Here is a 26,476-nt window from a genome sequence, read left to right on the forward strand (position 1 = left end):
TGCGTGAAGTCACTCAGTCGTGTCTGACTCTCTGTAACTCTATGGACTGTAGCCTGCCAGGCTCCTCTGTCCATGGGATTCTCCAGGCAAGAATACTGGAGTGGGTTGCCATGCCCTCCTCCATGGGATCTCCCGACCCAGGGATTGAACCCACCTCTATTATGTCTCCCACATTGGCAGGCAGGCTCTTTACCACTAGCGCCACCTCAGAAGCCCAGAGAGATAAATAAAACATAGGTATTAGCAAGCACTCCAAGCAACCTGAAGAAACTTGGGCTTTATGTTTTAATTAAGGTAAAATTTACCTAAAACAAGAGGCGCAGGTCTTAAATGTTCAGTGTAATAAGTTTTATCATTATAGGCTACCCCAAACTAGATGTGTAATGTTTTCATCATGCCAGTAATTTCCTTTAATCCTCATTCTAGTCTGTTGCTCACTGCTCACCATGTTCTTCCCCATCGCTGATTCCCTTCAGCAGATTTAGTTTCCCTGTCGCTGGACTTCATAGAGACAGAATAATGCAGTGTGCTCTTCTGAGCCATTTCCTATTCCAAGGGATGCTGAGGTTTATCCAACTGAATAGAAGGAGAAGAAGGCTGTCAGCCATTCATTGCTAAGTAGCTCTTATTTTTTTTCCAGTTTGGAGTGTTATGAATAATTAACACAGCTGCTGAGAACATTCTGGTGTAAGTCCTTTTTGTGCTCATATGTTTTCATTTCTCTTGGGTGAATACTTAGGAGTAGAATTGCTCAGAGCCTCAGAGGGTAAGACCCAAAGAAGATCCAGAGAGAGAGTCTAGGGGAAATACAAGTGTGTAGGGGGTTGACTCGTACACCACCACCCCCAAACAATATATCCAAGTTTTAACCATGGTACCTGATTGTGCCCTGATGTGGAAATAGGTCTTTGCAGATGTTGTGAAGTTAGGATGAGGTGATTGTGCCATACATCCAGGGACTGGCACCCTCATAAGAAGAGAGGTCACATAAGAGATGCAGACACAGAGGAGACAGTGAGAGAGAAGAAACCATGTGAGGATGGAGGGAGACATTGAAGTGTTGCTCCTGCAGTTACGGGACACCAAGCAGTACTGGAACCACCAGGAGCCAGAAAAGATGGGCAAGGATGCTTCCTCGAGGCTTCGGAGGGAGCCCCACCCTGCTGATGCTTGATTTCAGGCTTGTAGCTTCCAGGACAATGAGACAGTAATTTCTGTTGGCTTAAGCCACTGAGTTTGTGTTAACATATTATGGCTGTCCAAGGAAAGGAGTATCAGGTGGTTCCTCCCAGAAAGCAGAACTAGAGTTGAAATTACAACCACTTTTATTATTTATAAAAATGAAACTAAATATGTGTATATATATATGTATGTGTGTGTGTGTATACATATATGTATACACACACACACACACACACACACACACACATATAGTGTTCTTTTTGAGATCTCTCCTGTTCCTCAGTTTTATCTGGACCTTCTTTTCCCATACCCCAGTTATTCCTGTCCTTCTCAAAACTGGGTTCTACTCCCAGAAATTTCTCATCAGTAAGGAGGTTTGCCCAGGAGATGGATTAGTTTTACGAGTTTATGGGGCCCAGTTTGCTCCAGAAGCTGCAGACCTCATATTAGGCTGCTTCTTCTTTTAAGTTTTTGTTTTGGTCGTGCCGGGTCTTCCTTGTGCGGGCTCTTCGTTGCAGGGAACGGGCTTTTCCCAGCCGCAGAGCACGAGCCCTAGAGCGAGTGGGCCGTCTGGTCGAGCATGCAGGCTCAAGGTTGTGCTGCTAGTTGTGGTGTGCGGGCTTAGTGGCCCTGTGGCATGTGGGATCTCAGTTTCAGGGACTGAGCCTGCGTCTGCTGCATTGGAAGGCAAATTCTTAGCCACTGGGCCGCCAGGGAAATCCCTTAGTCTTCTTTCATGCATCCATGAATTGGATCTTACAAAACTCCCAGTTATAGTGATGCTCTGGCATGAGCGGGTAGTACTTTTCAATGAGTAGCTGTTTGATATTTTGAGTTTCTCCTTTTCTGGGAGCCATCCAATGCTTTATTTCCCTACTTCTGCTTCATTCCACAGAGATGACAAATTCTGTAAGGCTGATGGCTGCTACTGCTTGCCTTTTGGAGCATATGGGGGTATCTTATTTGTAGGTCTTTGATTTGCCATCTTAATTGATGTGTCTGTTTATGGGAGGATTCAGTGAGATTAAAAGCTATGTCACCACCACCATCTTCTGAAAACCCTCTCCATTATCATTCCAGAGTCACTCCGTGACTCACCAGCTCCAAGGGGTAAGTATAGTCTCCTGCTCTGTTGATGTGCGGCTTGGCCGTGTGCAATGTGAGTAGGGTCATAGTTGGGCAATTCTGAGTCTAAATTCGCAATTAAGGCAGTTCAACAGGCATCACATGTTTTTTTTCTTGACTCCTTTGGGATCTTCTGAACTTCACTATGAGACTGTGCTCCAAGTAGTCACTGCCCCTCTGGTTGGGACCCCAAAATGAAGCACAGACCCCAACCAGTCCACAGTCTCATAAACGTGAAAGCATTCCGCTTATTTTGATGACTGATATGTCTCTTATGAAGTAGAATAAGACTTGGCCAACTATAGCCCCGGAGTCAAATCCAGTCTGCAGTCTGTTGTTTTTGTTTTTTAATTAAAAAAATTATTTTTGTTTGTGCTGGGTCTTTGTTGTTGCCCACGGACTGTCTCTAGTTGAGGTGAGAGGGGGCCACTCTCTGTTGCGGCGCATGGGCTTGTCATTGCAGGGGCTTCTCTTGTTGTGACTCACAGGCTCTATCGCATGCTCGGGCTTCAGCAGTCGTGGCAAAGGGGCTTAATTGCTGCATGGCATGTGGAACCTTCCCGGACCAAGGATCGAACCTGCGTGCCCTGCTGTGGCAGGCAGTTTATTAACCACTGGACCACCAGAGAAGTCCCCGGTTTCTGGTTTTGTGAGACCTGAAAACTAAGAATAGTTTTTGTAATTTTAAATGTATGAAAAAGAGGACAGATATTGTATATGGCCCACAAAGCCTGAATTATTTGTTGTCTGGCCCCTCAAAGCAAAAGTCTGCTTACCCCTGAAGCAGAGGAAAGAGCATGCAAGCGGTAGCAGAAGACCTAGAATCTGTGTGTACTGACTTAAGCTACGGTAACCTTGGTTTCCCCGCATATAAAATGAGCTGGTTGAACTGCAATGCCCCTGAGATCCCTTCAGTGCTAAGATTTTACAGGAACTATTTTACAACAACTATGTTGTTGTTCAGTTGCTAAGTCGTGTCTGACTCTCTGCAACCCCCTGGACTGTAGCCCACCAGGCTCCTCTGTCCATGGGATCCTCCAGGCTAGAATATTGGAGTGGGTTGCCGTTTCCTTCTCCAGGGGATCTTCCTGATCCAGGGATGGAACTCACGTCTCTTGCGTCTCCTGCATTGCAGGTGGATCCTTTACCCCTGAGCCACCTGGGAAGCCCTAAGGTTTTATAGGAACTATAAAAGATAGTTACTTGTAAAATATGTTTTGATGATATCAACACCTTCACACTTATATAAGCTCTGACAAATAATAATTACAAAGATGAGCTAGACAAGAGTTCCTGTAATGGAGACAACATTCCCTGAAGAAGAGACAGCTGGAGCTGTGAGCTGGGAAGTAGGGTGGGGGGAAGCGGCCTGGGTCTGGATAGGATAGGGCTGTTGGATAGGTAGCCTGAATTTATTAGCCCTGTTCCCTGCCTCAGGGAGCTTTGTGACTCCGACTACAAATTTCTAATCTATGACTAACTGGCACAAGCAAGGAAAAAAAACGCATGGCGTGTGTGTGTGTGCATGTAACATCTGATTTGACTATAGCAGCAAGAAATTGATCTTTTGTGAATTGATGTGATTTAGAGAAGCCTACAAAATAAAAGTATGGTACTTCAGGAAGAGATGAATAAAATACCAGTGTTTTATTGGAACGATGCTGTGCTGGTGAAAATTGTTGAGTTTTGGAAATGGAGAAATTGCATCTTTCAGAGTGCCAGCCTTCGAGAGTATACCCTGGAAGTATGCTATTTGGCTGCACTTCAGCTCATAGGAAACATACCTAATATTTTTCTGTCTCCTCTCCCCTGCTCTGCCAACTGGGAAAGGCTGCTGGGGAGGGTGTTCACCAGCCAGGTAGGTGACTTGGCTCTGGGGGTGGAATACATCCCATTCCACCCTTGATGTGATTCCAAACAAGTGACTCACTGTCCTCTCTTCTGTGGAGGGAAACTCAATCCATTTTAATATTGTGTAAAAAAAAAAGTTGAGTGATCAAAATGTGAACACAGATCTTCCCCAACCCACATTTTATATGAGGAGCATCTGATTGGAATTTGTTTGCTTGAGGTGTTGAAGGAAATAAATGCCACGTTCCCAGAGAAGAGTAGTTTCTCTTTTGTAGAAGGTGAATCAATATGGAGATTATTAATGAGGCCAAGGTATGTTTCCTCTTCTTGAATCTATAACTTAGAGTAAAATGCTTTCCTTCTTTTGTTGGCAGTTTACATTTGTATTTGAAATAGGCAAAAGGTAATATTCTGTATTAAATTACTGTGACAACTAAATTTTGAATGTAGGTCTGATTCCTATAAAGACTCAATTTTTAGTTAAAAAAAAACAAAAAAAAAATTCTTTTTCAGCTAATTTTCTAATCAGGTCCATATTCTCTTTGTAGCTGAGTAAGACTTAAGCTCTAGTAAGGGAATAACACATCAGGGTTACCTAATTTTCCAATTGTTAGTTAGGAATGATGTGACCTTTTAGACAGGGCCGTTTTTCAAAGTTGCTACAGAATCTCTTCTTTCCTGTTAAATGTTCTTTCTGGAAAAGACAATCATGGTTGACTTTTTAAAAAATTTGGAGTATAACTGCTTTACAATGTGTGTTAGTTTTTGCTATATAATGAAGTGAATCAACTGTTTGTATACATATGCCCCCTCCCTTTTAAGCTTCCCTCCCACCGCCCGCCCCCACCTCACCCCCCTAGGTCATCACTGGGCTCCCTCTGCATGCAGCAGGTTCCCCCTAGCTATCTTATTTTACATACAGTAGTGGATATATTGTATATATTGCAGTAATCATATAATGTGTATATTGGGGCTTCCCTGGTGGCCCAGCAGTAAGAATCTGCCTGCAATGCAGGAGTCACAGAGACACGAGTTCGCTCTCTAGGTCAGGAAAATCCCCTGGAGGAAATGGCAACCCACCCCAGTATTCTTGCCTGGGGAAAAAAAAAAAAAAAAAACTCCCATGGACAGAGGATCCTGGCAGACTACGGTCTATGGGCTTGCAAAGAGTCAAACATGACTGAGCGACTAAACAACAGCCATGTCTATATATCAAGGCTACTCTTGCAATTCGTCACCCGCCCCCCCCCCCCCGCCTTCCCCACACTGTGTCTACATGTCTGTTCCTACATCTGCATTTTTTCTTTTTTAAATGTCCTCGCTAGCACGAAACAGCCTCGAGACCATTTCCTTAGCGATGTTTTTGGTACTTTATAGTGAACAAACAGAGAAGGTGGGAAGAGAATGAAAGCTGAGAAGAAATGTAATTTCAATCTGTGTCCCACGGAGAGGACTGAATGAAACAGGGCTTTGGAAAGTCCCAGTCCCCGGCACAGCCCTTTGGAGAATGTCACATCATTTCGTCTGACCTCTGGGTCATTCCCACATGGCAGTCGTCAGTGAGATGTGCTCCCACTGTGCTTGCCACAGCCCCACAAACAGGACTCAGAAAATATAGGGGCAAGGGACATGCCTTTGAAATGTCAGTGTGGAAACTTTAGGACCAGAGAAAGAAGTTCCACTTCACAGAGTGAAGAACTCCACTCAAAGAGTAGAACTGGGAGAAATACTTACACATGTTCCTTTTATGCTTGGCTCAGGGCACTTTGCTGAACTGGGGGCAAATTTTAAAGTGATTGAGCCTGGCTGGGCAACTTTCATGGTTGGATCATTGCTATTAAGGCTGAGAAGCAAGACAGGGTTTCACATTCTTGCAGCATAATGCCACCCAAGGTGGGTTGATTGAATTGATTCAGGGATTGTATGTTTACATGGACTTCCCAGGTGGCTCAGTGGTAAAGAATCTGCTGGCCAATGCAGGAGATGCCAGAGACGCAGGTTCGATCCCTGGGTTGGGAAGATCCCTGGAGTGGGAAATGGCAAACTGCTCCAGTATTTGTGCCTGGAAAACTCCATAGACAGAGGAGTCTGGTGGGCTACAGTCCCTGGGGTTGCAAAGAGTTGGACACAACTGAGCGACTGAGCACACACGTGCGTATGTAAAGCAAAATCTTTGCCTAGGGAAATATCTTGAACAAGTAGGGAGGAAGGCAAAGATTTTGCCCAGCCTGGAACTGTGAGTCCTGGGAAAGTCATACAAAGACACAGAGACTGTGGGTATTGTTTACAGAGAAGGAGGGGGAAGAGTTGAGAGGGCTTTGTGGGCTGCAGCGAGTGGCTGGAGGCTGTGATACCAGTAGGGCTGGTAGTGAGTGTCCATTGGCTGCACTTGAGACCGCTGGACTTCCTTTTCTTTTGCTCATTTCCCCAAGCCTAGTTCCCCAACCTTAGTTCCCCAACCTTCTCATAATTTTCCCAGGTGTCGTTAGTGGTAAAGAATCCACCTACCAATGCAGGAAATGTAAGAGACGTGAGTTCAATCCCTGGGTCAGGAAGATCCTTGGAGAAGGTCATGGCAACCCACTCCAGTATTCTTGCCTGGAGAATCCCATGGAGAGAGGAGCCTGGCAGGCTACAGTCCATGAGATCACAAAGCGTCAGGCATGACTGAAGTGGTTTAGCATGCTTCCATACCTGTTCACAATTTTTCTCTTTCTTCTTGGGTTATCTGGGCTTCCCTTGTGGCTCAGCTGGTAAAGAATCCGCCTGCAATGTGGGAGACCTGGGTTCGATTCCTGGATCAGGAAGATCCCCCGGAGAAGGGAAAGGCTATCCACTCCAGTATTCTGGCCTGGAGAATTCTATGGACTGTATAGTCCATGGGGTCACAAAGAGTCAGACACAACTGAACGACTTACCCAGAGTCAGCTTCTGTCCTTTACAGTCAAGAATCCTGACTGAAATGATTCTGATTAGAGTTCAGGAATAAAAATATGGCTCTTTGTGGCATGCGATGACAAGACAAAAGTATCCCTTGTGGTCATCCAACTGAGGATCTTTGGATGACTAAGTGATAGCTACAATGGGTCAGTGTGAAGAACCTTAGAAATTCAGCGTCTTCCAGGAGAAGAGCTGCTTCTAAAAATAGCTTATTCCCGGAAGAGGATGACAAACCCAAATCCCTAAATTCTTGGTTCTCAGGCAGACTAAACAAAAATTCCATGATGGCTGGATTAAAGGAAAAACAAAACGAAACCTCTTAACTACTGCAGCTGCATATCTGAGATCGCCAAAAATTAGAGAAAGAAATGAATTCTTTGGTTGCTGAATGTCAGTGACATTTGAATTGATAGTCTCGCTGGGTTTCTTATATGAAAGTTGAGGCATGGTTTGAGACAGATTGGCACGTCAAAAGCAAGACTGTGGATTTATGGGAAGATTCAGAGTATTCTGGGGATATGCAAACTCCAAACCCATGCTTCTTGTCCTCTGCCAGCCAGAGAGGTCCCTTCCCCTCCATTTTAAAGAGGCTGTTTATCCTTTTATTGATGACTCTGTAATTCCTTCAACTATCAGAGTTCCCAGAGCTGTCAACTCAGATCCCACCATGACCCAAGGTACCAATTACAGTGTCAGAACTGTGAGGAGAACGGTTATATAACAAAAGAATGACAGAAATTTGTTACTTTATAAAAGAAAATAGCACCAAGGAAAATAGGTGGAAATGGATTCTCAACGCGCTTGACCCAGGAAGGAATCCCACAAGATCAGATCAGTCTGAATTCACTGACATGAGTCAAACTCATCAGAACTCCTGGATTCAATTTGTTCTTCAAAAGCTAGTCCTGGTTCTAATTTTTTGGTTCTTGCTCTTGTTGGTTGATTGAAACGTTAACTCAATATTTGCCCATTCTGGGTGAGGTTTAGATGTGAAAAACTGCTTGATGTAATGTAGAGGACTTCAGGGCATAGGGATTTTGCAATGAATTTATCAAATGGCTTCCAACCAACTCCCTAACAATATCAGGGCAGCCTTGTGAAAGGCTTGGGCAAGAGAAATCTTATTCTAGCCTTTCACAAAAAGACGTGTAACCATTGAGAAGGATAAATGCACTTGCTCTCTGGGTATTATTAAACAGTGGCTCTGAGTTACTACTAATCCTAGGACATAGGATATTATTACCTTCCAGCACTTAGATTGGAGATTTTTTCCTTTTGGTCACATGGTATATGGGATGTTAGTTCCCCAACCAGGGATGGAACCCACACCTCCTGCAGTGGAAGCATGGAGTCTTAACGATTGGACTGCCAAGGAAGTCCCTAGAGTGGAGTTTTAACCCAAGTCAATCTCACAAATTCTGGGCTCCTAAAACATTACTGAAGTTACATTTCCAACTCATATATGTTAAAATAATTATCCATATGTGTTGAAATAACTATATTTGGCAATTAGAAGAATGGGCTGAACAGATGTCCCTGAAGTTCCTTTTATTTAACCAAATAGCAAACCACTTCTGAAAAATGGAAAAGAATAGTGCCACTATCAATGACATGAGACAGCAGAGGTTTGGCAAATACCAGAGATGGATGGGTTTCAAAGAACGGCAATAGATTGCTGGAAATTGCATCAGATGGTCATTCCAATTGCAGTTGCTGGTCCTGATGTAATTTTCTTAATGGATCAGCTCTGTATCTGGCAAATGTTTTATCTCAATCTCATTAAGAACATCAGAAGTACTTATCTTCCTCCTACTAGGGTTATCAGTACGTCTTCATAATCTTCCCTTGAGTTTAAATTATCTTTCTGACTCTACACTATTTATTCTTCAGAGATATTACCTCACATACGGGTTCACAGCTTGGATGAGGAAGGTTGATAAAAACTGAGAGCAAGAACATTTTATTCAAGAAGGCCGTACAGACTCATGGGTAGGGAGGTTCCTGTGTCTTTGAGAGACTTAACAGGGCCTGTCCTCTGGAAACCAGTGTTGATGGCCTTATGGGAAAGCAAAAAGAGGTGGCTGCATTTAATCATCAGAGTTAAGGTTTATGTAATTACTTTATGGGCAGAAGAGCTACACTAGAAATTAAGGTCCCTTGATTTACAGGCTTCTATTATGATGGTTAGATGTATTCCTTGGGTTGAATCATCTGGCCATGTTGTTGCATGATTTGTGTAATCAGGAAAAACCAGATTTGATAAATAGAAGAAGACTCATAATGATTTCCAGATCTAAGTCAGTTTATACAGAGCCCATTGTTTGAAGGGGAGTCTAGGTGCCCTTAAGGAAACACAAACAAAGAAACAGAAAGAGGACCTACAACATCATTAGATAGATAGATGGATAATTAGCAGATAATTAATAGAGGTGGATACACACATGCATATATATATATATATATATGCATATATATCCTCAAATTCCTTCTGAAACAAATCTTTGCCAAAGTAACTGTACACACACACACACACACACACACACACACAAAGGATAATGCCTAGATTTTGGAGACTGTTAAACAAAAAATGAAATTGATACCAGGAGATCTGATAAGCTATCTGAGTGCCATAGGTAGAGTGGGAAATTATGGAGATCAAGTGATGAATTTGTTTAATGAATCAAGTGGAGTTCAATAGGCCCTCAGATCTACACATGGTTATGTCATTAGTTCTTAAATATATAACTGCAATTTATAGATTTAGCAGACTAGTGGTAAAGACCCCACCTGCCAAAGCAGGAGACTTAAGAGACGCGGGTTTGATCCCTGGGTCAGGAAAACGCCCTGGAGAAGGGCATGGCAACCCTCTCCAGCCTCCTTGCCTGGAGGATCCCATGGACAGAGGAGCCTGGCAGGCCACAGTCCACGGGTCACACAGAGTCAGACACGACTGAAGCGAATGAGCGTGGCACATAGGTTTGACAGCTGGTAGAAGTCTCAATTTTATTTTCTTACCTGTGGATTAAGGGCCATTATATTAGGAAAGGCCAAATGGACCCCCAGTGACATGTTCAGAAGTAGTCATTCCTGGAGGAATTTCAGAAATCAGTGCTAATAACATCACATACTTGAATGGTACAGAGGTGGAGACTCGGGGATGGAACCTAAGTCTCCCTCATTGCAGGCAGGGCTTCCCTGATAGCTCAGTTGGTAAAGAATCCGCCTGCAATGCAGGAGACACAGGTTCAGTTCCTGGGTTGGGAAGATCCCCTGGAGAAGGGCTAGGCTACCCATTCCAGTATTCTTAGGCTTCCCTTGTGGCTCAGCTGATAGAGAATTCACCTGCAATGAAGGAGACCTTGGTTTGATCCTTGGGTTGGGAAGATCCCCTGAAGAAGGAAAAGGCTACCCACTCTAGTGTTCTGGCCTGGAGAATTCCATGGGCTGTTAGTCCATGAGGTTGCAAAGAGGTGGACACGACTGAACATCTTTACCGTCTGAGCCACCAGGGAAGCTTGATGTTGGAGATTTCTGGGATGAATAAGGAGCCTGGAAGGAACCTTTGGAAAGCTCCAAAAGTGTCAACACAGACCCTTAGAATTCTAGAAGAAAATCATGACTTTCAGGACAGGGTAACCACCATCATCTGTGCTACCTCTTGAGTTGGGGGAGAGAGGCAATACAGGGATGGGGAGTGGGAGACACAAACTACTGGATATAAGATAAGCTCAAGGATGTACTGTATAGTATGGGGGATATAGCCAATATTTGTAATAACTGGAAATGGAAAGCATCCTTTAAAAGTTGTATGCCATTTTTTTTTTTGAGAGTCTCTTAATATCACATGACTTTAGCTGTTTTCTTTGCCACCACAATGACCAGCTTCACTGGGGCTCAGAACATCCCATGACCTCAACCAATGCCTGAGTCTACTGGTCCTCCCTCCACTTCTTGTGGAGAAGTGAGATCTCTCTAGAGGGTACAGCATCCAGCAGTATTTCTTACCATCCAATTTGAAAAATGATTTGTCAAGGTGATTTAAGATTGGATGAAAACAAGGTTAGAATATCGATGGCAAAGAGTTTAGGAGAAGTCATAGACTTCTCAAAATGGACCCAGAATGTAAAAGACATTTGTGTCCCACGTGAAAGCCCACAGAAGGCCTTCCCTGCAAAGCTTTCACTAATTAGGAATATGTCAGTCATCTCCTTCCTCAATTCTTGCTTAAGGAACTCAAGAACAAATGACTACAGAGGCAGCAATATAGTATATGCTTTACGTAAGATCTTGGACTTAACCTCTTCATATTCCATGTGGCTTCTGCCCTGCCCAGTTAATCAGTGACCAGCACTGAGTCCAAGTGTTGAATCATAGGCAGAATTCTAGGTCTGCTGTTTGCTAACTGCATGACCATAGACAGTTTATTTAATTTCTAGAGACTCAATTTGCTCATCAGAAAAATGTTGACTGTCAGTCTCTGGGTCTATCCCATGAACTGCAGCACGCCAGGCTTTCTTGTCCCTTACTATCTTTCAGAGTTTGCTTAAACTCATGTCCATTGAGTCAGTGATGCCATCCAACCATCTCATCCTCTGTCGCCCCCTCCTCCTCTTGCCTTCAATCTTTCCCAGCAATAGGACCTTTTCCAATGAGTTTGATCTTCACATCAGGTGGCAGTGGAAATACTATTTCCATTGTGAAGATCAAAATGTTTGTAAATTCCCTCACACCCTATCTCATCACAGGTGCTCGAAAATTGCAAACTGCTTTTAGCAATAAAGAATACATTCTCTGAAAGCGGACTGTGGGAATCAGCTTCAGCTTGAGTATTTATTAAGCTCAGAATCCTTCGGTTGTCTCTGCTCTTTGCATAGGCAGAGCACTGTAGGAATGCTTCAGGCAGTAAGCAGAGACGAGAGCTCTGAATACTTGAGTGATGAAAAAAATGATCTGTATGTAGTACTCACTGATCATTTCCTAGGGGTCAGGTACTGTACCAAGGCCTTTCGCTTGTTGGTTTTTTTTTTGTTTTTAGTTGGAGTATAATTGCTTTAGCCTGTTGTGTTAGTCTCCGCTGTACAATGAAGTGAATCAGCTGGATGTACGCAGGTATCCCCTCCTTCTGGGACCTTCCTCCAACCCCAACCCAATGCCATCCATCCAGGTCACCACAGAGCACCCAGTGCTTTACAACACGTTCCCACGTTTAGGTGGGTTACAAGTTTAATCTTTACCCCAATGCTGGCAAGTAGAAAATTCTTTTAGAGTGACTTTATAAATGAAAGTGATTTCATGAGTGATTTTATTAACAGAGAGGTTAAGAAAGTTGCCTATAATCACACTGTTGGTGGTGCCGGGTGTGAATCCCAGTACTTGGACACTTGAGCCCATATCTGCCCTTTGCTTCTCAAACGTAACAGGAAGGAGACTTACCTGGGGATCTTGTTAAAATCACGATTTTGTTTTCGGTGTTCGTTAAAACGTAGACCCCCCTGTGTGTGAGCACGCCTGCTAAGACTCAGTATTTCTAACAAGTTTCTCGGTGATGTTGACAGTGCTGGCCGGGGGACCACGTTTAATTGTAGAAGGGGCCTGGAAGAGGAAATCCAAACCAGATCATATTTGTACATAGGGATTCAGGTGACCCAGGCCACCTTCTAGCTCCTACCACTTCCTGCCTGCCATCCCCACCCTCATCCCATGCCACCCACCACCCTAAGCGCATTGTGATTCAGCCACACTTCACATGTCTTGTGCTGGTATGCTCTTATCCATCGTATCATGCGCTCTCATGCATCCAGGCCTTCATCCTGGCATCTTCTGCTTGAAAGACCCTCATCCTCAGTGTCACTGTGATAACTTCTTTCCTGATCTTGTTCAATTCGGTGTTAGTTGTTCCTTCCTTGCAGACTCTCGTCAGCACGTATCATTTTGTACTGTACTTACGTGTTTGAATTCCTACCTCTCCCACCAGATGGTAAGCTATCCCAAGGCGGGTATGGTGTTCTGTTTATCTACATATCCTTAGCACTCAGCAAAGGCTTGTCACCTACAAGGTGCTCACTAAATATTTGTAAAGTAAATGAATAAGTGAAAGAAGGATTGGATATAGGAGTGAATGAATAAGCAAAAGATGAGAGGCCGCATCTTTTAGGCTGTGATGGCAATCTATGAATGCTTTGGATTATATGTGCTGTGCTGTGTTTGGTCGCTCAGTCATGTCCGACCCTTTGAGACCCCCATGGACTGCAGCCCGCCAGGCTCCTCTGTCCATGGGGATTCTCCTGGCAAGAATACTGCAGTGGGTTGCCATACCCTCCTCCAGGGGATCTTCTCAACCCAGGAATCGAACCCATGTCTCTTACATCTGGTGCATTGGCTGGCAGGTTCTTTACCGCTAGCACCACCAGGGAAGCCCCAATGCAGGAAACAGGGGTTCAGTTCCTGGGTCACGGAGATCCCCTGGAGAACAGAATAACAACCCACTCCAATATTCTTGCCTGGGAAATTCCACGGACAGAGGAGCCTGGCAGGCTACAGTCCACGGGGTTGAAAAGAATCGGAAATGACTTAGCAACTAAACAATGACAACAAAACAATTGAGTGAGTATCACATATATGCATACACACATGTTATTGTATTAATATCTTGCATACCTTTTAAAGCAAACATGTAGATTAAGAAAGAGTGATCAAAAAATAAATATGAAATTTAGTATATGATTAGCACATCCCAATGGAACATCTTGTATGCTCCACAGTGAGGAATATGCACCCACCTCAGAGACCCCTGAACTAGAAAAACAGATACATATACTGAAGTTACTAAGGGGAGAACTTACTTTAATGGTGCTCAAGTGAATATGAATCAGAAGAAATTAATAGGGAGAGGAGAAACAGGTCCAGCTAAGTATAGGATTTCCAGCTCCTGAGCCTTTAGATTTCTCTGGAGAAGGAGCCAGAAATTATACAGGGTGACCTAAAACCCAACACCAGAGGTCTCTGAGACTTGATAGCAAAGTGCCTTCTCCTCCGAGAACTGGTGACTGGATCGTTGACACAGAGTGGAGAGAAGTCAGGCCCCAGGGGCCCAAGAAGATAATTCAAGACACACCCCACACACTCTGGCTGAAAATTAAAGCACTTTATTTAGCAGCAGATAATTTGACACCCGAGTTTAATGATCTTTCATAGATAGAAAGAGGTCCCCCCGCTTTCATTTTACTTTGTTACTGAAATTAAGTATTTAAGCCTTTAAGGGACTTGTGTCCTTGCTGGATGAGCAGAAAAGTCTCTTCAGGACAAGGTCCAGGTCAAGAGCAGAAGCAGGAACATTCGATCCAGCTGCTAAGGATGCAAGGCCAGAGTGTGCGGACCCACATCGTTTTCTGGTTCCCAGGCAAGTTTTGGCAGTGTGAATGAACGAGGCAGATGCTTCCCCAAATGATTGTACTTGCTTATACACATTCACACTGCAGAACTAGGTGACCCTGCCCTGGTAATCCACTACTCTGCCTTTATCCTTTCCTCCTTCTGCCTGTCCCTCAAGAACCCCTTGGGTGACACCCTGCCTCCAGAAAGCTCATAGTTCCCCCCAGAGTTGTGTGTACCTAGCCCCTGGTGGGCCACAGCTCCAGGCACTGCAGTAATTCTCCTTGGAGGATCTGTGGCGGGGGTCGGGGAGCGGGGGGAGGTCCTGATGCCATGGAGGGTATCCATGGCTCTGAGAAGCTATATGATGTAGACACTGTAAGTGAGCCTCCAGCTTCAACATTCATGCCTTGACTTGAGTGTAGGTCATTGAAGGAGGCTTCCCAGAGGTACCCAAGGGTTATTCCCTACTCACTCACTGCCCCCTCTTGTCCTGTAGGCTTATCGACACAGGAGATGGCAAGAGTGAACATTGATATTTTAGGAATCAGTGAACTAAAGTGGACGGGGATAGGCAAATTTAATTCAGGTGACCATTATATCTACTACTGTGGGCAAGAATCCCTTAGAAGAAATGGAGTAGCCCTCAGCCAGCAAGAGTCCAAAATGCAGTACTTGGGTGCAATCTCAAAAATGACAGAATGATCTCAGGTATAGGATAGGACTGGCATAAATATTTGTGAAATGGGTCAGTGAAGTCACAAATTGTTTGGGAAAGGGGTCCTTAAAATTTTACTCTTTTCCTATAGAATAAAACATACTTTCTGAAAAAATTTTACATACTTATCTGCCCCCCAATCATGATACAATTCTGATCGATAATCAGTATTGCTCAAATCTGTATTTCTAGCACCTATCTTGTTACACACCATATCATCCCACTTTGCCCATTCAGTTTAGTTCAGTTCAGTTGCTCAGTCATGTCTGATTCTTTGTGACCTGATGGACTGCAGCACGCCAGGCTTCCCTGTCCTTCCCCAACTCCTAGAGTTTGCTCAAACTCATGTCCATCAAGTCAATGATGCCATCCAACCATCTCATCCTTTATTGTCCCCTTCTCCTCCTGCCTTCAGTCTTTCCCAGCATCAGGGTCTTTTCAAATGAGTCAGTTCTTCACATCAGGTGGCCAAAGCGTTGGAGCTTCAGCTTCAGCATCAGTCCTTCCAGTGAATATTCAGGACTGATTTCCTTTGGGATTGACTGATTTGATCTCCTTGTAGTCCAAGGGACTCTCAAGAGTCTTCTCCAACACCACAGTTCAAAAACATTACTTCTTCGGTGCTCAGCTTTCCTTACAGTCCAACTTTCACATCCAACTGTGACAGTTGGACTTCGCCCATTAGGCATGGAGAACTTAAATGGAACCCCAGCTAGTGATTCTGAGAGCAAAACCAAAATGACTGTCCCACACCACTCTGCCACTGCCCTCTGCCACATTCTGTCCCCCTACCACTCTCCTGACCCTCATACTGTATGTGGGTTCAGTCCTTTAGGTTCCTGTAGACTCTGGTCCTGCTGAAGAGTTGAGAGTCCATGGCTATGAAGTAGGAGCTGGGTGACCTCTCCCATGGAAACGAGAACAGTCTGAAAGGAAGAATAAGGTCTCAAATAACCAGGTCAACTCTATAAGCTAGGGCAGCCTCAGCCCCATTTCACAAGAAGATTATACATTTAGTGCTTCAGGGGGTCATAACAGTCCGCTACAGAGTGGGAAACCCTTCAGTCCATGCAGAGTCAATTCCAAAGAAAAATATTTAATGCTTAGAGTTTATTTCATTGTTGTTGTAAAGTTTGGTGACAATGATGTTTTGTATCAATTAACTCTGAGTTAAATTACTTATGAACCCTTCTATCAAATGGAAAGGCTCATCATCTGAGTGAAAAAGTCAATTTGTTGTGATTATCCGATTCTGCTTAAAGAACGTGATTAGGGACATTTTAATAGCAGTATCTGGGGCCCTGACGATATGCTTATAATTCTCATTAACAAAACTTCATGCTTGGCTAGCAGGCCTTGAACTATGATCAGTTGCAGTAAGAAAGCATTGCTTTTGGATCTGTTAAATCATTAAGACACCACACTCTTAATTAGACATTTTAGCTAAAATGTGTGTTTAAATATTGAGGCTACTGTTAACCCTTTCTTCTCAATTTTTTCCCTTATAAAACACAAACATGCCATTTCCTGCCTGAGCATTTAGGGGAGAGAGGGTGAGGTAATTTAACCGTCAACCTGCCAGCTATTTGCAAAACTACTGGTTGAATTCAGGCAAATTGATCATTAGCTTGTTGATTGAGTGGGTTTCCATTCTGTTGATCCTTGAATTGACTATAGCTATTTTCTATCTGGTTCTGCAGACACAGTCCACTGATGAAGGCACCTTGAAGATGGTCTGGGTATTGTCTTAAAGACAAAGAAAACAGACCCACTGGACTGCATAAATCATCTAACCTTTTCATACATTCAGTGGCTGTCTTTCTTATGTCATCACAATACTTGCAGGTTTAATAGCAAGCCATATCTCCTTCCCATTTTGCTCTGATATTTAAAAACTGGCATAAACAGTGGGATAAATTCCAAACTTAAATTTATTTTCTCAGTATTTCAGATAGGGTTTAATAATTAGTGCTCCCAAACCTGTGAAAACATATGGGCACACATGTTTGCAAAACGTCTCCATACTCAAAGTCCTTTTCTCATCTCGAATCTCATAGTTTGGGTTAATGAATTTAATTTACCTCTCAGCCAAATACTTAAATAATTTGTCTCTACACAATTGTGTGTATGGTTGGGAAAAAAATGCTACAGAAGGCATGATGATACATGTTTCCCTGATCACAATGTGTGTGTGTACGTGTGCTTAGTTGTGTCTGACTCTTTTTTAACCCCATGACTGTAGCCCAGTAGCCTCCTCTGTCTGAGATTTTCTAGGCAAGCATACTGGGCTTGACCAGCATATCCTTCCCCAGGTAGTCTTCCCATCCTAGGGATCGAACCCAAGTCTCCTGCGTCAGCAGACAGATTCTTTATCACTGCGCCACCTGAAAGATACAAAAGCAGAGGGAGTCATCGTTACCATCTTTCTAAACTCCATATGCATGCGTTAATATACTGTATTGGTGTTTTTCTGACTCACATGGAATTTAGAAAGATGGTAACAATGACCCTATATGCAAGACAGCAAAAGAGACACAGATATAAAGAACAGACTTTTGGACTCTGTGGGAGAAGGCAAGGGTGGGATGATTTGGGAGAATTAGCACTGAAACATGTATATTACCATACGTGAAGTAGACGATCAGTCCAAATTCGATGCATAAACAGGGCACTCAAAGCCGGTGCACTGGGACAACCCAGAGGGATGGGATGGGGAGGGAGGTGGGAGGGGGCTTCAGGATGGGGGACACATGTATCCCTGTGGCTGTTTCATGTCAATGTATGGCAAAAACCACCACAATATTGTAAAGTAATTAGCCTCCAATTAAAATAAATTAATTAATTTTAAAAATGAATAGATGGCTGAAACAGGAAAAAAAAAAAAAAGCAGAGGGAGAAAGGGTGACTAGCAGCATGTTCTTGTAGAAGGGAACATCTGTGAGGACCGAGATCAGAGACCTATGAAAGCAAGCCAGGGATGCTCCTGGTGATCCAGTGGTTAAGACTCTGAACTCCCATCAGGGACTATGGGTTTGATCCCTGGTGGGGAACTAAGATCCCACTTGCTGTATGGCATGACCAAGAAAAGAAAGCCAGTTCTTTCTGATGAACTCCACAAAGATTTAGCATTTGAAGTCACAAGTCCCTCAAGAGCCCCATCCACTCTGGGGGCTGAATCATGCTCCCCGCCCCCATAGGACAGGAGAACTGGATTCTTTGGAGAAACTGAACTGCAGATGCTCCTGGATTGGAAGCATCTGTTACAGAGGAGGGCATCTGGAGAATTAACTCAACCTCTCTAAATAAATCCAATCATTATCTCTCAACAATCTTCAGGATGCTAGCAGCCAGGCATATAACTCCCCAAACAGCAGAAAAGAGACTCTTTCACCAGAGAAATTGAGTTTCCTCAGAGAAAAGATATACAGATACCAAGATGGGGCTTGGGGACTTTTTTTTGACAAAAGTATCAGCTGGCTACTCAGTAGTGAGGTCAGTCTGCTGAAAAGCTTCATCCGTGCTCGCAGAACTTCCAATCTGTTTTTCAATGTCTTGTCCTTAAATTAGAGCAGATGGTCAAGGGTCGGGAGGCTTATAGGGAAAATTTCCTATATGCAAAAGAACAAACTAGAAGAAAAAAAGAATTGGAAAAAATGCAGGGAGGAGAAGTTAACTTTAAGATGACAATACTTGATATCATCACTGAGATGAGAAGAAATGGTATCCTTGAAATACAAAGATGCTCTAAAAAGGAATAACTAGAGAATCTAAAATGAGCTCTCGGAAATGAAAAATGTAAGCATTTCTCTGGTGAGAGCAGTGAAAGAATCCACCTGTCATTTCAGGAGAAATGGGTTTGATCTCAGGGTCAGGAAGAGCCCATGGAGAAGGTTAAATGGCAATCCACCCCAATATTCTTGCCTGGGAAACCCCGTGGACAGACGAGCCTGGTGGGCTACAGTCCATGGGGTACCAAAAAGTCAGACACAACTTAGCAACAACAACAAAACACTTAAAAAACAAAACAAAACAAAACATGTTGGTCAATACAAGCAGAGAATTCCAGCATGGATAAAAGAAAGAGAAAGAGACAGGAAATAAGAAAATGAGAGAATCGATTAGAACAAAGGAAACAGCACAGGGGAAATGATCAAAGAGAAGATGTAGAAAAATCTCCAGATGTAAAACAATTGTCATGAAAATTCAGAATAAAGGAATGAGAAGAACTATTTTTAGAAGCTTCCAGAAAGCAAATCAAAGGACTACAATGATTCATGTCAACGTATGGCAAAACCACTACAATACTGTAAAGTAATTAGCCTCCAATTAAAATAAATAAATTTGAAAAAAAAAAAAGCATCAGAACTTCTAAAATGGTACATTAGAAACTGAAAGACAATGGAACTACGCCCTCAGAAAATGGGTAGAAAATTATACCTAACCTGGAACTTTATAAGTAGCCACATTATTATTATTCAACTATTGGAGAGCACAGTGTCCCACAGAAGAGAGAGGTAAAGAAATCCCAGGAGGACAGACAAGGTCAAGTCCACAATGACAGTGATATAGAAGATCTAAAGATATGAAATAATTTCAGACTGGAGCTGGGCTCCAGAGAGGATACCCTAGAAAACAAATGAAACTCAGAGATTATCAGAGAGTTTTAAAAACTTGTTCTGAGAGACATATCTCAGAGGTGGGGTAGAGCATGGGAAGAAATGGCCTTAGGCTCAAGGAAAACCAAGCCAGTGGAAAAACAATGATTAAATACATGGCAGAAAATTGTTACAAGAAAAAAAGCAGGTCACAGTGTACTCCTCAGCTCAGCAGTGATCATTATTGCCATAATAATAAAAACAAGGAATATGGATTTAATAAAAGTTGTAATATAAGTATATTGAACAGATAAACTGAGACACAGGAGAACTAGATCCTTATCTATCAAAAGCTGAAGCTGCTACATTATGCTTTAAAATGAATTACCAGAGAGTAGTAGATATATCTTATTTAGAAAAAAATAGAATTAATGGAAAAAAATGGCTAAAAGTGCTAGCAGTTGATTGCTTTCATAGAATTTATGTGTGTGTGTGTTCATTAGTCACTCAGTTGTATCCGACTCTTTGTGACCCCATGAACTGTAGCCCACCAGACTCCTCTGTCCATGGGATTCTCCAGGCAAGAATACTGGAGTGGGTTGCCATTCTCTTCTCCAGGGGGTCTTTCCAACCCAGGGATCGAACCCAGGTCTCCTGCATTGCAGGCAGATTGTTTACCATCTGAGCCACCAGGAAATGGCAGAGGGAAATCTGGGTGCCAGGACACCACTGTTTTTATTTATTTTATTTTTTTAAATTTATTTTCATTTATTTTCATTAGTTGGAAGCTAATTATTTTACAATATTGTAGTGGGTTTTGTCATACATTGACATGAATCAGCCACCAGGGAATGGCAGAGGGAAATCTGGGTGCCAGGACACCACTGTTTTTAACACAGGTCTTTTTGAGTTTTGTTCTTTTAAAATTTATGTATTTATTTCTGGCTGCACTGGGTCTTTGTTGCTGCACATGGGCTTTCTCTAGTTGCTACGAGTGAGGGCTACTTGCTAGTTACAGTGCTCGGGTTTCAGGAGTAGGCGTCTGGGCTTCAGTAGTGGCCCATGGGCCTACTTGCTCCGAAGCATGTGGGATTTTCCTGGGATCGATCCTGTGTCCCCTACATGGCAGAGGAATCCCCAACCACTGGATCACTACGGAAGTCCGGTCTTTTAGTTTTATATGACTTTTAAAACCACACTTTACTTAATACTTTCACACACTGCAGGCAGATTCGTTACCAGCTGAGTCACTAGGGAAGCCCAAGAATACTGGAGTGGGTAGCCTACTCCTTCTCCAGCAGATCTTCCCAACCCAGGAATTGAACTGGGTTCTCCTGCATTACAGGCAGATTCTTTACCAGCTAACAGGGAAGCCAACTTAATACTTTAGAACATTTAGAAGTACTTATAATGAATAATATGCACCTAGTCGCTCAGTCGTGTCCGACTCTTGTGATCCCATAGACTGTGGCCTGCCAGGCTCCTCTGTCCAAGGCATTCTCCAGGCAAGAACAGTGGAGTGGGTTGCCATTTCCTTCTCCAGGAGAATCTTCCCAACCCAGGGATCAAACCCGGGTCTCCTGTGTTGCAGGCAAACTCTTTACCGGCTGATCTAATGAATAATATAGTGAAAAGAAAAGTGAAAGTGAAGTCACTCACTCATGTCCGACTCTTTTCAACCCTGTGGACTGTAGCCTACCAGGCTCCTCCATCCATGGGATTTTCCAGGCAAGAATACTGGAATGGGTTACCATTTCCTTCTCCAGGAGATCTTCCCAACCCAGGGACTGAAACTACGTCTTCCGCACTGTAGGCAGATGCTTTACCGTCTGAGCCACCAGGGAATAATATAGTAAATGAAAATATATCTAAATGTTCAGTTAAAACTGATGTTCTGGGAGCACTTGCCATATTTGTCCTGCACCATCCTCTTCCTCTTCAGCACATGACCAGATATGCTTGGGGTCTGCATACCCCCGTTTAAGAAGCTTTGGCCTAGGCTCTTTCACGATGGGTAAATATGTTTTACTCATATGTAAATTAGTTTTCTTTAGACTTTTGAAAATATTAACAACAGCTGGAAGACACCATGTTTGCCTTTTCAGACCCTTCTTCACTGCTAAGATGTTCCCATGTCTTCTCTATTAATGATTCCCTGTGAGGCCAGGAAGAGTCTGGGGACCCCAGAGTTGATGCTGTTAGCCCTGCTTCTTGTTGCTCAGTCACTCAGTCGTGTCTGACTCTTTGTGATCACATGGACCGCAGAGCACCAGGGTTCCCTGTCCTTCACTATCTCCCAGTTTGCTCAAACTCAAGTCCATTGAGCCAAACACCAGCCAACCATCTCATCCTCTGTCATCCCCTTCTCCTCCTGCCCTCAATCTTTCCCAGCATCAGGGTCTTTCCCAGTGAATCGGTTCTTCCCATTAGGTGGCCATAGTACTGGAGCTTCAGCTTCAGCGTCAGTCCTTCCAATGAATATTCAGGGTTGATTTCCTTTAGGATTGACTGGTTGGATCTCCTTGAAGTCCAAGGGACTTTCAAGAGTCTTCTCCAGCACCACAGTTCAAAAGCATTAATTGTACCCCAGCTTGTACTGATAATGAAAGCAAGACTCACAGATAGTTAGAGACTGGCTGTGACACCCAGCTAGTTCATTACTGTTTCTAAGCTGGCCATTACAGCGCTGGTTGCTATGATGCTTCATTATCATCCAAGCCAGGTATGTCTATTTATATGTACTTTAAAATATTTCTCAGCTAGAGGCTGAGTGAATGGAGAGACGTTGAGCACCAGCTGTCTACGGCTTTCTATTGTTAATTCATTACACTTCATGCTTTATCCTCTCTGGAAATCACTGCCAATCCTGCTTCCCAGGAAACAATAACACTGGGGTACTTGCTGCTGCATTTGCTGACAATATCAATTATTTAGTTTTCTGCCAATTCCTATTAGACTTTTTCTAACTGGAGAATTTACACTGTGTTATTGAATTAAAAACAGTGGAAAGCTTCTGGGAATTGAAACTAATTAGCCAGCATTTGTAAACCCCTTTGTTGGAGATAATTTGTTTACATGACTAATTCAACCTTTTAATGAAGGGGGCCTACACGGGCCATGGAAGGTGCCACAGCAGCCATCCTTGGCTGGGCACGGGGATGCCAACGTGGCAAAATTCATTTTCCTTTGTGATGAGGTACGATGCCCCAGCTCACTGGCACCTAACCCTGCCTATTAGCATGTTTATCATTACACTTGGGAGATGCTTGGAGCGTCCCAGGCTTCCAGCGGTGCCTTTTTCTGAACAGTTTCTTTCTCATCCATGTCATTAGGGCATCTCATGTCATGTTAGGGCATCCCAATTCTGCACATTGTCGTAGCTCTTGCTGCTCCCACCCTACCTGCATGTATTTTTTTTTTTTTTTGCATCTCTTTGTCTTTCAGAGGTCATGATTGGATTCTAAGTGCTGAGATGTTTTCATGCCTCCTCTATTAGTGATTCTATGTACAGCCCATAGTTGTTTTTTGAAGTATTTTAGTTATGTATTTATTTATTTGGCTGAGTTGGGTCTTAGTTGCGGCAACTGGGATCCTTTGTTGTAGCACACGGGCTCTCTAGTTGTGTTGGGAGGGCCCCAGAGTGTGAGGGCTTCAGTACTTGTGGCATGCGGGCTTAGTTGCTCCCTGGCATGTGGGGATCTTAGTTCCTCAGCCAGGGATCCAAACCTGTGTCCCCTGGGTTGCACGGCAGATTCTTAATCACTGGATCACCAGGCAAGTCCCACCCATAATTGTTAATTACCCAATCTGTGTGTTTGCATCAAGACAACATCGAGGCTTGGGGTAAATACAGCTGAATTTGCCCTGGTAAAGGGGGCTAGAGTTGACCGACATCCATTGTGCCTATGCTGAAACTGATGGTGCGGTTCTGTCTCGTACACAAAGAATTAGAAAAGAACTAGGTAAATATTTAAATCGTGTTTCTTTGTGGTCTTTTGATACTGGTACCTAAACGCAACTTTCTTGAAGAGAGTGATTGGAACATGGACATCTGTTTACTGAGAGTGATGCTGAGAAATGACATCAATTCCTGTGTTTCAATTAACTAAGTACTTTTGTTAAGATCTAAAGACCATCTTAACAAATAACTTTAGCAAGAACATTCAGCATAATTGCAGTTCTGGTGTATCCTGCATGAATTTCCTGCCTTAGTTGCTGTCTACTAAAATGTTCTAAATCTTAAAAAGGTGGGTTGATAAATAATTGAACCTGTGGATGAAATGTTTAAGCTCTTCCCATTTCCTAGATCCAATGAGTAAACGATTACCTTCAAGATATAAGTTAATATCCGTGGCAAGTATTTTAAAGCCTTTTACCTGCACTTACAGGCATGTTTCAACCTCTCTTAAACACTAACTCACTTAGGTAGTTCTCAGACATATTATCTCCTCGGGGGCTTCCCTGCTGGCTCAGCTGTAAAGAATCTGCCTGCAATCCAGTTCGATCCCTGGCTGAGGGGAAGATCCCCCGGAGGAGGGCATGGCAACCCACTCCAGTATTCTCGCCTGAAGAATCCCATGGACAGGGGAGCCTGGTGGGCTAGAGTCCATAGTGTTGCAAAAAGTTGGACATGACTGAAGCAACTGAGTTCGCATGTTTGCATTATTTCCTAGGCATCTTACTGCAATAAAAGAAGCCATCTCTATTTTGCAGTATTTATACCCCAGATTCTTTGTTCTGTGTGGAAGTAATTGAGGTCTCTTTTGTCCCCTGTAAAACAGTGGGGCTGGCAGAATGTTGAGGCCCTGTGTTAAAATTCAAGGAGGGTTCTGCTCTCACTTCCTCCTGATTGTATCCAGGGAGAACGGTTTTCAGTTAATTTCCACATATTTGAGCTGATGTACAAAAGGAAAACTATCACTGTAGCCAGCCTACGTGGCCTACTTTACAGGCACTCCATCACGCCATTCTACATCATCCCTAATGGGCAGGATTTCTTTCTGCTGAAAGGGACAAAAACCAACTCAAAGTGATTTGAGTAAAAAGGGCCTCTATGGCTCCCAGAGTGGAAAAGTCTAGGAGTAGATTTGGCTCTAGACTTGCCAGAATCAGGTGTTTGAAGCTATTTGCCACACTGTAAATCTCAGTTGGACTTTCTTATATGTTGATCCAATTTCAGGGAGGTTTCCTCTAAGGGGGATGGAGGGAATAAACCAAATATAGACACAAAGACTGTTATGAATTCTCTCAGTATTTTTTCTATGAAGCAAAACATTGTAACTTCCCTCCAGCCAAAGGCCAAACAGAACAGACCTAGAGTGGAACAAATTGGGTGCCTTGCTCATTGAAACAAGGGTGAACATGCACCATGGGGAACCCCTGGGGTTCTGAGTAAGAGGGTGTTAGACAGGATTTATTATATGATTTGGGCTTTGATTAGGTGATTTGGGGGGAAGTTTATGGAAGATTGGCTTTACTCTGGATCAGATGCTGTTGGGAAGTGGGGACAATTTTATGATGGGTTATCTTTTATTTTTTTTGAATTAATTTTGGTTGCCCTCGGTCTTGGCTGCTGCAACTGGGCTCCCTTTACTTGCCGAGAACTGGAGCTACCCTTCCTTGCGCAGGCTTCTCATCGCAGTGGCTTCTCTTGGACAGCACAGGCTCTAGGGGCTCGGGCCTCAGCGGTTGCAGCGTGTGGACTCAGTAGGTGCGGCTTGGGGGCTCCAGAGCTCAGGCTCAGTGGTCGTGGCGCTCGGGCTTAGCTGCTTCGCAGCATGTGGAATCTTCCCGGACTAAGGATGGAGCCCACGTCCCCCCACACTGGCAGGCAGATTCTTATCCGCCAGGGAAGTCCTGTGCTGTGTTATCTTAATCAGTCTCATTTGGAAGGAGAACCAGCAGTCTCTCATATCAACTGGCGTGGGGCAGGCAGGGTTGTCCTTTTGTGGTTTGCAGAGGGATGTTTTTCCTATGCTTGGACAAAGTTATGATGTGATCTTGGTTATTGTTTTTCTTCCTCGTGATCACAGATAACACCATCTGATATTGACGTGCTGTGAGATTGTTGACAGCCAGAGGGGAGCCCTGCGGTCAGGCATGAGTCAGGACCTAAGAGTTCCAAGGCTTAGGTGTAAGTGGCAGGCTCGTCATTGCATATCCGCGGCTGTTTTTCTCTTTTTTGTCCCCCTACCCTTTAGACAAAATGAAGTCAGACCACAGGATATGGATTCATCATGTCTAGATGAGAACTGACTGATCAAGATCAGGAGGGGGTTCCCCTAACTAGTTTGGAGTCAGGTTAGAGTCAATCTTTCCTTTGCCTTCTGGTATAGATCGAGGTGCCGAATCATCTGATTCATCAGTGCCGAAGCACTGAAGACTCTGGACCAGATACACTGGCAACCATAACGCAGGCAATTACCAGAAACCACATGACTGTTAGCTCCTGTAACAGGTCTTAAAGCAAGAGAGTGTGCATGTTCAGTCGCTCAGCTGTGTCTGATTCTTTGCAACTCCATGGACTGTAGCCTGCCAGGCTTCTCTGTTCATGGGATTCCTCAGGCAAGAGTACTGGAGTGGGTTGCCATTTCCTTCTCCAGGGGATCTTCCCAACCCGGGGAATCAAACCCACGTCTCCTGCATTGGCAGGCAGATTTCTTTTTTCTTTTTTTTTTTAACCACTGAGCCACCA

General features: G+C 43.6%; 2 long non-coding RNA genes across 3 annotated transcripts in view; one reads left to right on the forward strand and one right to left on the reverse strand.

Annotated features, from left to right (window-relative positions):
- LOC122701694 overlaps positions 1–26,476 on the forward strand; it is a 492,322-nt gene that overhangs the window by 423,692 nt on the left and 42,154 nt on the right. The gene's annotated exons all lie outside the window — the stretch shown is intronic.
- LOC122701695 overlaps positions 17,366–26,476 on the reverse strand; it is a 46,272-nt gene continuing 37,161 nt past the window's right edge. Inside the window, exon 4 of the long non-coding RNA XR_006343107.1 lies at positions 17,366–17,571. This is a non-coding gene — a long non-coding RNA (uncharacterized LOC122701695). The remainder of the gene's footprint in view (positions 17,572–26,476) is intronic.

This window comes from Cervus elaphus, chromosome 10, assembly GCF_910594005.1.
Source record: "Cervus elaphus chromosome 10, mCerEla1.1, whole genome shotgun sequence".
Lineage (NCBI taxonomy): Eukaryota > Metazoa > Chordata > Mammalia > Artiodactyla > Cervidae > Cervus > Cervus elaphus.